The 11352-nt window shown below is 37.3% G+C and overlaps 1 pseudogene; it reads right to left on the reverse strand.

Annotated features, from left to right (window-relative positions):
- Positions 1 to 5331: 5331 nt before the first annotated feature.
- On the reverse strand, positions 5332 to 5932 carry LOC129504514 (60S ribosomal protein L15-like; annotated as a pseudogene).
- Positions 5933 to 11352: the final 5420 nt, after the last annotated feature.

The raw sequence follows: 11352 nt of genomic DNA on the forward strand, positions 1-11352 counted from the left end.
ATAAACAAGGGGGGCAGCCCGGGGGCTTAGCAGTTTAGGGCTGCCTTCAGCCCAGGGCCTGATCCTGGAAATCCAGGATCAAGTCCCGCATCAGGCTCCCTGCATGGAGCCTAGTTCTCCCTCTGCCGGTGTCTCTGCCTCTCTCTCTCTCTCTGTGTCTCTCATGAATAAATAAATAAAATCTTAAAAAAAAAAAAAAAGAATAAACAAGGGGCACCTGAGTGGTTCAATTAAGCATCTGTCTTTGACTTGGGTCATGATCTCGGGGTCCTGGGATAGAGTCCCACGTTGGGCTTCCTGCTTCAGTGGAGAGTCTTTCTCCCTCTGCCTCTGCTCCTCTTCTGTCCCCATCCACTTGTGTGCTTGCACTCTCTCTGTGTCAAGTAAATAAATAAAATCTTAAAAAATAATAATAAAGAAGTTTCTGGGGGACTGGGGTGGCTCAGTCAGTTAAACATCTGCCTTTGGCTCAGGTCATGATTCCAGGGTCCTAGGATGGAGCCCTGATCAGGCTTCCTGCTCTGTGATGAGTCTGCTTCTCCTTTGCCCTCTATTTTTCCTCCTAGCTCATGCTCTCACTTTCTCTGTTTCTCTCAAATAAATAAGATCTTTTTAAAAATCGCTAAAAATTTGCTTAAAAAAATGTTTCCTTAGGAAAGACAAATGAGGTTTTAGGAGAACAAATGGGAGATAAGAAAGCTTGTGATAATGCTTGTCTATACAGGTATAAGTGGCCTTTTGGTTTTCTTCAGGGTCATAGAACTCCTAGAGAGGAGAATCTATGGTAGGTTTATTCTAGGTCTTCCTCTTGGCAATAGACTCACTCCAAAGAGGGAATTTATGGTAGCCTCATTACCCAGAAGTTGTTGTTTTTAGATAAGGGGCACTTAGAGAAGTCTTCTTTCTGAATCTGTTGAATCTCAAATGTTTTTAGGCTTAAAATAATCTTCATACAATGAGATTCTCAGTGAGTAATACGAACATCTCTCCTCAGTGACTTCTGCAGAAGTTAAAATGACTTGACATTACTATGCATGTGCTTTGCCCCTTCTAAAAAAAAAAAGAAAAGAAAAGAAAAACAGCTGCAGATGATGTTTTTCCACAACATAGGTAAAATAAGTTTTTTTTTATAAAGTCTGAAATAATGTTCTGTTATTTCTTCAGGAAATATTGCATGAATAGAATATTGTATTTCCATCACTACAGACAAATTCAGGAACAAAATAATTATTTTATGCCATTTAGACATAAGCATTTTTTTTCTGAAATAGTCTGGATGGTTCCAGTGATTCTTGATAGTCTTGATAGTCCTTGGGTTGTGGGAATTTGGTCTATGAATGGATATCCAGAAAAATCCAAATGTTCATCCTAAGGCAGATGATCAAACTAAAGCTGAAAATCTGTGTTAGATAATACAGAGGAGATAAGATTGTTCTACTACCAAATATCCAGAATTCCAGAGACTTGGTTTTCATTTTACTACCCAAAGAAACATATGCTATTCTTCTGGAAAGAAATGGTGGCAAGTGGGATTAAACAATTAAGAATCATTAGGTATTTGGGTCAAGTAAATTAATATATTTTCCTGATATTTTAGGTGTGTGTAGGATGTGCAGGTATATAAGAGGCAACAGTTAACCAATCAAATTTAGGGACGCATCAAGAAAAACACAGTTGTTTTAGGGAAAGTTGATTGTCCTCCTGATACTGAAGCTTGTCAAATTCTGGTGTGCATTATTTGAGGCTACCCTTGGAGATCACCTGGTGAGATCCTGGCAGCTGGTGTTAGAAATGCAGAGGTTGTTTCATCATGAGAATTTTTTGACTTTTAGAAGCTTCCTGGGGACAATCCCAGATGGCTTACTTAGCAGGAAACTAATTTATTTGTAGCTCCAAACACTTGCTGGAATCCCTAATATCTTCATGAGTGGGACCAGAAGCTCTCTTGTGGTTAATCTGCAAGCCCCATTAACTCTTTCAGGCTAAAAAGTGTACCATTAAGAGCCAGGTTGCTTGTATTGCTTATTATAAATTAACAATTGGGTTGGGCTTTGAATTAATGAAATAAATGAAATTAATTTTATGAGGAAGCTGACTGGTTTTACGTAATGGGAAGCTCCGGGTCAAGAGCTTCTTAGGCTGGGTCATGTCCTACCTGATATGGAATCCAGCCCAGCCCTGGCCAGAGCTGCTCTCTCCAGATATTCTAGATATCCAGATAGAAGAGGTTAAAATTCCAGGAAACAGGGTGGAGATTGTTGGGAGACATGGAATATTCTGAAAGAAGCGGAGGTTCAAAGAAATGTTTGAGGTTTTGTGGAGAGTGAGAGGCTTGAATGTAAGGACAAAAGGGAGCATTAAGGACAAATGATAAAGTGTAAAGAATGCAATCTCTGTGACTTGAGGCATATTAACCCACTTTGGCTTTTAGTTTCCTAAAATATAAGATGGTGAGATGCTGAGTTTTGCACAGCCATAGGATCCCTGGGCATCATTTGAGGAACAGTGACTGGATCAGAGCCTCAAGAGACAGGCTGGGTCTGGATCACAGAAGTCCTTGTGGGCTACCTAAAGAATTTGTCCTTTTTTTTTTTTTTTTTTTTTTCAGATAATAGTAAGTGAGTAGAAGTCTTTAAAGAGGGGAAGAGAATAAATAGGTTTGCTGTATATGCAAGTAAACTCTGATGATTACAGTAGATGGAAGGGGCAGAGCCTGTTGCTAAGGAGATAAGAAGCTGATGGAACAGCCCAGATAAAAGACTGACAGAGACCATGGCAGTAGGTGTGGCAATGAGAGGCCATTCAATCACTCATATTGTTAAATACCTATTATGTGCTAGGTGCTGAGTTTTATATACTAGGAATACAGGAATGGAAAAAATGGACCAATTACTTGATCTCAAGGAGTTCATAGTCTAGTGAGAAAGATAAAAAGTTTTTGAGAGAAAGATATTCAGAAAATTCTTCACAAATTCTTAAATATGAAAATATTTCTACAGCATATGATTCATCCTCAAATCAATCAAACCACGTGAAAATCATATAGGCCTTTCAGTCGCTGAATGAGATTATTTTGTATGCCTTGAGGAGTAGAGAACAGTGAGACCCCGCTGGAACATGATGCAGCATATGCCTATGAACACACTGACAACTATACATATATATATAACAGAAAGCATTACTTACAGGTGCAGTTATTTTTGAAGGAAGGTGTTTATTAAAAGGAAGAACAGGGCAGCCTGTGTGGCTCACCAGTTTAGCACCGCCTTCAGCCCAGGGCGTGATCCTGGAGACCCAGGATTGAGTTCCATGTCGGACTCCCTGCATGGAGCCTGCTTCTCCCTCTGCCTGTCTCTCTCTCTCTCTCCTCTCTGTGTCTCTCATGAATAAAAAAATAAAATCTTTAAAAATAATAAATAAATAAATAAATAAATAAATAAATAAATAAATAAATAATGGTTGTGCAAAGGAAGAACATTGTCTTCTGGACTCCTTGATGACTGACTGGACAAGTCTGTAGTTAAGTGTCAGGGAAGGACACATTGCCTCATAATAAAGGGAGTATTTGAAAATCAACTCCCTTCTTACTTCTCAGATCTTAGGAGAGTCTACTCCATATACATGTATTAGATACATGAAACTTTTATTGGGAGGAAAAATGTTTCCACTGCCAACTTAATTCCAGTGATAAGGGTGTGGATCGATTGCAAATTAACTGAAAGTAGACATATTAACGGAGAAAAATTTATTTTCTGTGGGTAAGTATTCAGACGAAAAGTTTCCCCAAACAGCTAGAGATAGGGGTTGGTATGCCAACTCCACAGTGGAAAGAGAGCTAGGAGAAGGGGTGTCTGTGGAAAAACAAATGGGTTTAGGAAAGGTAAATGGGCTTTCAGGAGAACAAATAGAAGATATGGCAGTTTTTGATAATATTTGTTTATCTAGTCTCTCTATCCCAATGTCAGTGGTCATCTCACCCCGGGATAGAGAGAAGTGAAGCTTCTCCTTGGGAGAAGGGAGGCATGGCCAACTCTCAGAGGATTCTGCCTTCAGTCAGGTAACACTAGCTCAAACAAAGCTTCTTTCTGCATTTACTGTATCTCAAATAGCTTTGGTTTAAAATAATCTTCATGCATGCTCTGGGATCTGAGTGGGTTGCCACACTTTATTTTAATGAAGTTCAGTGAAGAAACTCAATGTCTCACTTGGATTCATAGGTGTGAGATCAAGATAACACAGACAGAGATAGAACCCAGGAGCAGAGGAGGCCATGGGAATGTGGACCTTCTAGGACTTCTTGGAAACCTCAGTACAATTTGAACTTCCTTAGGGGATGGAATTGAAAACTTAACCAATCTTATCTAGGTAGTAAAGTGCGTAAAGTACAAAGAGAGAGCCTTTTCTATTTACTGACATTAAGATCTCTGCCTTCAACTTATCTACCACAAGTACATCTTATTTAAATACGTAGGTGCAATAATTGCTATAGGGATGAGAGAAGTGTAAGAAATGAGCATTTATAGGGTGCCTAGGTGGCTCAGGGCTTGATCCCAGGGTCCTGGGATCAAGCCTTGTGTCCATAGGTTCCCTGCTCAGCGGGAAGCCTGTTTTTCCCCTCTCTCTCCTGCTTACTCTGCTTGTGTGCTTTCATTCTTGTGTGCACTCTCTCAAATAAATAAATATAGTCTTTAAAACAGAAAAAAAAAAGGGGCATTTATAAAATAAGATAGGGAATGGCTGTCTTGACTCAAGGCCTGGCTCAGCCACTTATATATTAAATTAATTCACCTCTCTGAACCCCAATTTTATCATCTATATAAAATAAGCAATATAATTCTTACCTTTGAGAGTTTACTAGGTCTTAGACATCTTACACACATTATTTTTATTTGTCCATTTAGTAATATGTTATGATGGAGGTTTCGTGACTCTTGTTAACATTTAACAAGCACAACTTAAGAGGTTAAGACACTTATTTAACATCAAACAGATAGTAAGCAACAGAGGTGAAATTAGAATCCAATTCTGTCTGATTACAAATTCTATCTTATGGCTTGTGCCACCTTAATATAAGATTGTTATAAGGATTAGATTGAATCAAACGATGAAATATAAATTGGCCAGCATAATTCCTGACCTGTAGGAGGCACTCAGCACATGGGAACAACTTCATAATTGTTTAATCATGAAGAATAAAATAATCGTTATAAGATTCTTTTTATTCTAATGCTCTCTGGCTGTGATCTGTGACCTTTTGGAGATAATTGTTTTTTCTTTTTTGACTGCCTTAAATTGTTTATTAGGTAAGAATTTTACAAACATTACTTAATATTACCAGTAATGGTGGACCTGGAGAATATTGTGTTTTCTCCACGCCAGAAGGCAAGAACCACTGATAGTGTGGTGGAATTTGTGACACTCTCCAGAGCCATGGCTCTTGTACTGCAGATGCCAGCTGTCGGGTCTCCTTGTGGTTGTAGACTGGTTTGGTCACCCACTGGGTGCCAGGGTTTCTTCTGACAGCTTTATAGAATGGATTAAGGAGGATAACTTTAAAGAATTTGTATCTTCTCCAACCCTGTAAATATTCAAGACCCTCAGAGCCCCCATGATAGTGTTCAGCTCTCTCCTCTGCAACAGACTGAAGGCTTCTGACAAATTTTAGCTAGTTAACACCTAGGTGGACAGGCTTGCCATAGGTAGCACCCTTAGGCACTAGGCATTTGTGGTCACCATGTTGCACACGAATTTGATATATGACATAACCTTGTACCCCAGTCTGTGCAGTTTTTCGGGAGGTTGGGTGGGGTGGGGAGGCCCTGTAGAACTCAGAGCTAGCAGTACTACACCAGTGGTTCACTCTGAGAACAAAGCAGATTACATAGGACTGCTTTTTTCTCCACTGCTCCTGGATGTACTTGTAAGCACCCATCTTGACTTACCTTGTAGCTGATGGCTGTCAGTGGATGGAAATGCAAGAGCCTATCTCCCCAAATCCTTTTTGGGCTCCTACAAGATTAAATCCTATGGCATAAATTACACACACACACACACACACACACACACACACACACTGAATTAAATAAAGATGCATACCTTATATAATGAGCAAATGAGTAGTACTACATTGTCAAAAGGAATTCAGAAAATCAGAGAAGGGAAAATTGATTACGGTAGGAGCCTCCTTCATGAAGGAGGTAGAACCTGAGCTGGAGAGAATTTGCATGGTGCTTACATAGTTAATAGACTTTCCCTAGGAACCTCATTTACAATAGAGATTAGTTTGAGCTTTTGGGTGAATATGACTCATTTAAATGCTCAAAACCATGAATCACTCAGAGTAGCATTATGGGTAATTTTAATGAAACATCTTTAAGGTCTCTATTCCTTTGTTAACTGCTTCTATTGAATTTAAACAAAAGTCCCATTTCATTCCAAATTTAAATCCAAAAGAGATTTGATCTTTTCTTCCTGCCATTTTGCAACCAATGTAATTTCTAACAAGTGCCTAGAATTAAGATGTGAGTCAGATCTGAAAACTGCATTTGAAACTGAATGGAATACCAAAGCAGAATGGGGATGAAAGGCAGATTTTAGAGTGACAGATCCAGTTAAAACCACTTGAACTGGCCCTCATCAATTCCTGACACCTTTTACCTTTCAGTGACTTACAGGACCACTAATGTTCCACTATTTGGAATGCTGGGAAATTAGAAAAAGTAATTTGAAAAAATAAAAACATTATAGATAGCTCACACACAAAGATCTGTATATAAATGTTAATATCAGGCTTATTCATAAAACCCCAAACTGGAAACCACACAAATGTTTATCCACTGGAAAATAATATACAAATTGTGGTACATCCATACAATACCACACAGTAATAAAAAAGGAACAAAGTTGATGCATGCAGTAACAAGACTGAGACCCTAAAGTGCAATGTTAAGTGGAAGAAGCCAGGCAGAGAAGGTCACTGCCTACTGTGCTTCTATTTATATATCATAGTCTAGAAAAAGGAAAACTATAAAGACAAATCAGTTCAGTTGTTACCAGGGACCAGGAATGGAAGGAAGAATGGGTGGGAAAGAAGATGGTGGAAGGAGCCAAAGAGGCATACATTGAACTTTTTAACAATAATATTTTTATCATAGAAGAATACATATAAAATTTACTATCTTAACCATTTTAAGTAAGTGTACAATTCAGTGGTATTAAGTATTTCCAAATTGTTATAATAATCACCACCATCTGTCTCTAGAACTCTTTTTATCTTGCAAAACTGAAACTCTGTTCATCCATTTAATAACAATTCCCCCACTCCTCCCTCTTTAAGCCCTTTGGTACCACCATTCTATTTTCTATCTCTATAATTTTGGCTACTCTACACACTTCATATAAATAGTACTTGTCTTTTTGTGACTGGCTTATTTCACTTCCATAATATCGTCAATGTTTGTTTATCTATGTTATAGCATATGTAAAAAAATTTTTAAAGACTGTATAATATTCCATTACTTGTTCATTCATTCACTGATAGACATTTGGGTAATTTCTATGATTTAAATAGTGTGAATGATGCTTGTTTTGTGAGCTAACAGATGATCTATCCTGGAGAAAATTTCATAACCTCTTGAGAAGAATGTGTATCTATTAGCTGCTGTTACATAGAATGTTTCATACATTCTGTTAGGATCATTTGGTCTAAAGTATAGTTCAAGTCCAACATTACCTTATTGATTTTCTGTCTGTATGATCTATCCATTGTTGAAATTGGGGTACTTCAGTCCTCTACTATTATCATAGTAGTTGTCTTTCTTCCCTTTTTAATCTGTTAGTATTTGTTTAATATACTTAGGAACTCTAAAGTTGGGTGCATATATTTTATTATTATGCCCTCCCAATAAATTGATCCTTTTATCATTATATCTGTGGTAATGTATGTCAGTTATATATATATATATATATATAAATTCTTTATCTCATATTACAACTTTTCTATTACAGTCTTTTTTTTTTTTTTTTGTCTGATGTGGATTATAGTTACCCCAGTTCTCTTTTGGTTTGCACTTGCATGGAATATCTTTTTGTATCCCTTCAAGTTGAGCATATGTGTGTCCTTAGAACTTAAGTGAGTCTCCTGTAGTCTGTATATACTTGAGCCTTATTATTTTATTCATTTAGCCACTTCATGCCTTTTGATTGGAGAATAAATAAAAATATATTTATATTTAGAGTAATTATTAATAGTTAAGGATTTACTAATGCCATCTTATTAATTATTTTCTAGCTTTTTGTAGTTCCCTTCTTCCTTCCTTCCTCTCTTGCTGTCCTCCTTTGTGAGTTGATGGCTTCTCATAGCAATATGTTTTTGCTTTCCTTCTTTTTATCTTTTATGCATCTACTGTGGATTTTTGCATTGGGCTTACCCTATTGGTTTACACAAAACATCTTAAAGATATGTCTATTTTCTCCTGATAGTAACTTCAATCTCATATAAAAATTTAAGCATTTTACTCCTGTCTTTTCATATTTTTGATGTCACAACTTACTTCTTGTATATTGTGTATTCATTAACAAAGGATTGCAACTATAGTTATGTTTAATACTCTTGTACTTTAGCATATTACTAGAATTAAGTAGTTAATACATGACCATAGTACAGAAATAGAGTATACTGAATTTAATTATATATTTGCCTCTATCAGTGCCCTGTATATTTTTATGTTTTCATGTTATGAATTAGCATCTTTTTACTTCACCTTACAGAACTCCTTTCAGTATTTCTTGTAAGGCAGGTTTAGTGGTACTGAAGTCCCTCAGCTTCTGTTTATTTAGAAAAGTCTTTATCACTCCTTTGTTTCTGAAGGACAACTTTTCTGGGTAAAGTATTCTTGGTTGGAAGGGGTTTTTTTCAGCACTTTGAATATACCATTCTACTCTTGTAGACAATAAGGTTTCTGCTGAGAATTGAAGTGCTTCTTTATAAAGATGGATAGAAATGTACAGTCAAGCCCAGATTGTCTACAGCAACACCTACATGAACAAACATCATTATATTGGCTTTTCCTTCTTCCCTGTATGACTCAATTTCTTCTTCCCCTCAAATCCTGCATCCTAGCATCACTTCCCAGATAAATACTGTACCCAGGTCATGGTCTCTGGCTCTGCTTTTTGGGGAACCCAACTAAGGCAAGAGTATTTGCTTACTTATTTACCTAATGTATGTATGTTTCTATGTATTTTTGTGATGGTAAATATTCTTTTTTCTTTCTCTTTTGAAATAATTCCAAATTTACAGAAAAGTTATATAGTGCAAAATAATTCCCGTATTCTCTTTGCCTAGAGACTCAACCAAGTTTTGCCTTTAAATCCCTTGAAAGTCACTTCAGCCAGAGAGGGAGGGGCTTTAAACAAGGAGGGAGGTATAACAATAAGGCTGCTTGCCTTGAGCTGTATCCCTTGGATCAGAAGCCGTGATACATGATCAGAGCACAGATCTACAATATTTGAAGGACAAGGTCCTTTTTGCCCCCCCCCCTCTGGCTCTCATAAGCTAAGTGCAAGCTGCTCCAGGGACACATGCACAGCTACGTGCCATGGGGCTGGGGAGTAATGGATAGATAGCCACTAATGTGCTAGGAGCTGAAATTGACTGAAGCTAACCACAACTTACCTTCCAAGCCTAATTCACTGACCAAGCTTTCCCCTGGTTATTGCAAGCCTTCCAATAGACTCCAGAATTCTAAAATAGTTACATCAGACAGATTGTGCCAGTGCAGTTGTTGTCTGAGTGGGAAGACAAATTTCTGATGCATTCTATTCCATCACTCTCTCAGAATCCAGGTGTAATTATTTTTGTCTTTACAAATGGATTCATTGATTCTTTGTCAGGTGCTGGGCCTACAAAGAAGAAGGTCTATATAGAAACAGATGATTATCAAATGATGTGTAAATATCCTGATAGTTCTGTGCATGCAGTACTAGAAGTATACTGGAGAGACCCTGAACCAGCCGTTCTTGCCTTCAGCACCCAAGTATCACTAATTAATCCAAACTCTCTTTCACACAAATGGCTTTTGGAATCATTCCCAGTATGATTCTGGAGTTGTCTGTTACCGAATATACCAAAGTTTTCATTCTAACTTTGAAGTTTTTAAATTAAACATTCTAAAAGTTTTAGGTCCTTTGAAAGTACAAATCAGAAATTATCGTGTGATTGATGTTATTCTTTGTTATTTCTCTCCATGTAGGTTTTCCCAAACTTAGCGTTCTTTCATGTTTGTGTTCCTCTGGGACTAGATTTGAGGTGCCTACAATTTTTGATGATAACTAAAAGATTCCTTAATTCTTGCTTTAATGTGAAACTCTGCTCACTCTAACTATTTATTTGCTGGATGGTAAAAACTTGTTGTTGAATAATTTTTACTGAAAGAAGTTAAAATTTCAGTGGTCCTTTCCCCATGTAGTTAGAACGTGTTGTAGTTAGTTCAAATTATTGCTTTTTAAGTCTATTGTTCTCCATATCGAGACAAGTATCCTATATTAGTTTAATGTCATCCTGTGTTCCTATAGCAATTATGTGTATAGTACAACCTGCTAATTTCACGCAACTGAGATAGGAGATTACACCATCATTTCACATTGTCCCTTTGATTTGTCTCACTGGCCTTTAGGAAATATTTCTGTGAGAAAAACAATGAAGCAAAATTGTTTCTCTTTTCAAAAGTAAAACCCTGTTTAAGGAAATGAAATATGTCTTTATGAAAACATATAGAAATATGCAGCTGTCTCACAGATGGTAATCTCCTCCTGAGATTTGAAGGTACCCCTTCTCAAAAAAAAAAAAGTGAAGGTACCCCTTCTCAAGACAAATGGGACATATAAGCAGGACGTGTGGAAGCCATTGCTAGTATTATGAAAAGTGAGGGCAAAGGTTTGGCATTTGAGGTTTTCCTACATCTTACACTAATTTCAGGGACTAGGGACCAGTTCTTGGGAACTTAGTCCCTAGCCTAGGAAGAGGCTTGGGTGGTAGTTGGGGACTATTGGCCATTATAGTTATTTAAGGAGGGAGGAACATTTGGGGAAGTCCTGCTAAATTCCAACAGCTTTACAAACTTTATTTCTCTCTGTCCTTCTAATGATATTACTAAAAAAATACATTTTTCTCGAGATGGGGAAACTGAGGTTCAGAAAGATTGAACAATTGTCCCAACTTCCCACAGGTAGAAGTTTTGCTAGAATTAAAAGTTAGGTCTGTATCATAGGTAAATATCTCCTCAATTGAAATATTTTGCACGAATCCTGCAACTTCTCATGGAAACCCACCCCCAAATGATTACTCCTGAC

This window comes from Nyctereutes procyonoides, unplaced genomic scaffold (genome assembly GCF_905146905.1).
Source record: "Nyctereutes procyonoides isolate TBG_1078 unplaced genomic scaffold, NYPRO_anot_genome, whole genome shotgun sequence".
Classification (NCBI taxonomy): domain Eukaryota; kingdom Metazoa; phylum Chordata; class Mammalia; order Carnivora; family Canidae; genus Nyctereutes; species Nyctereutes procyonoides.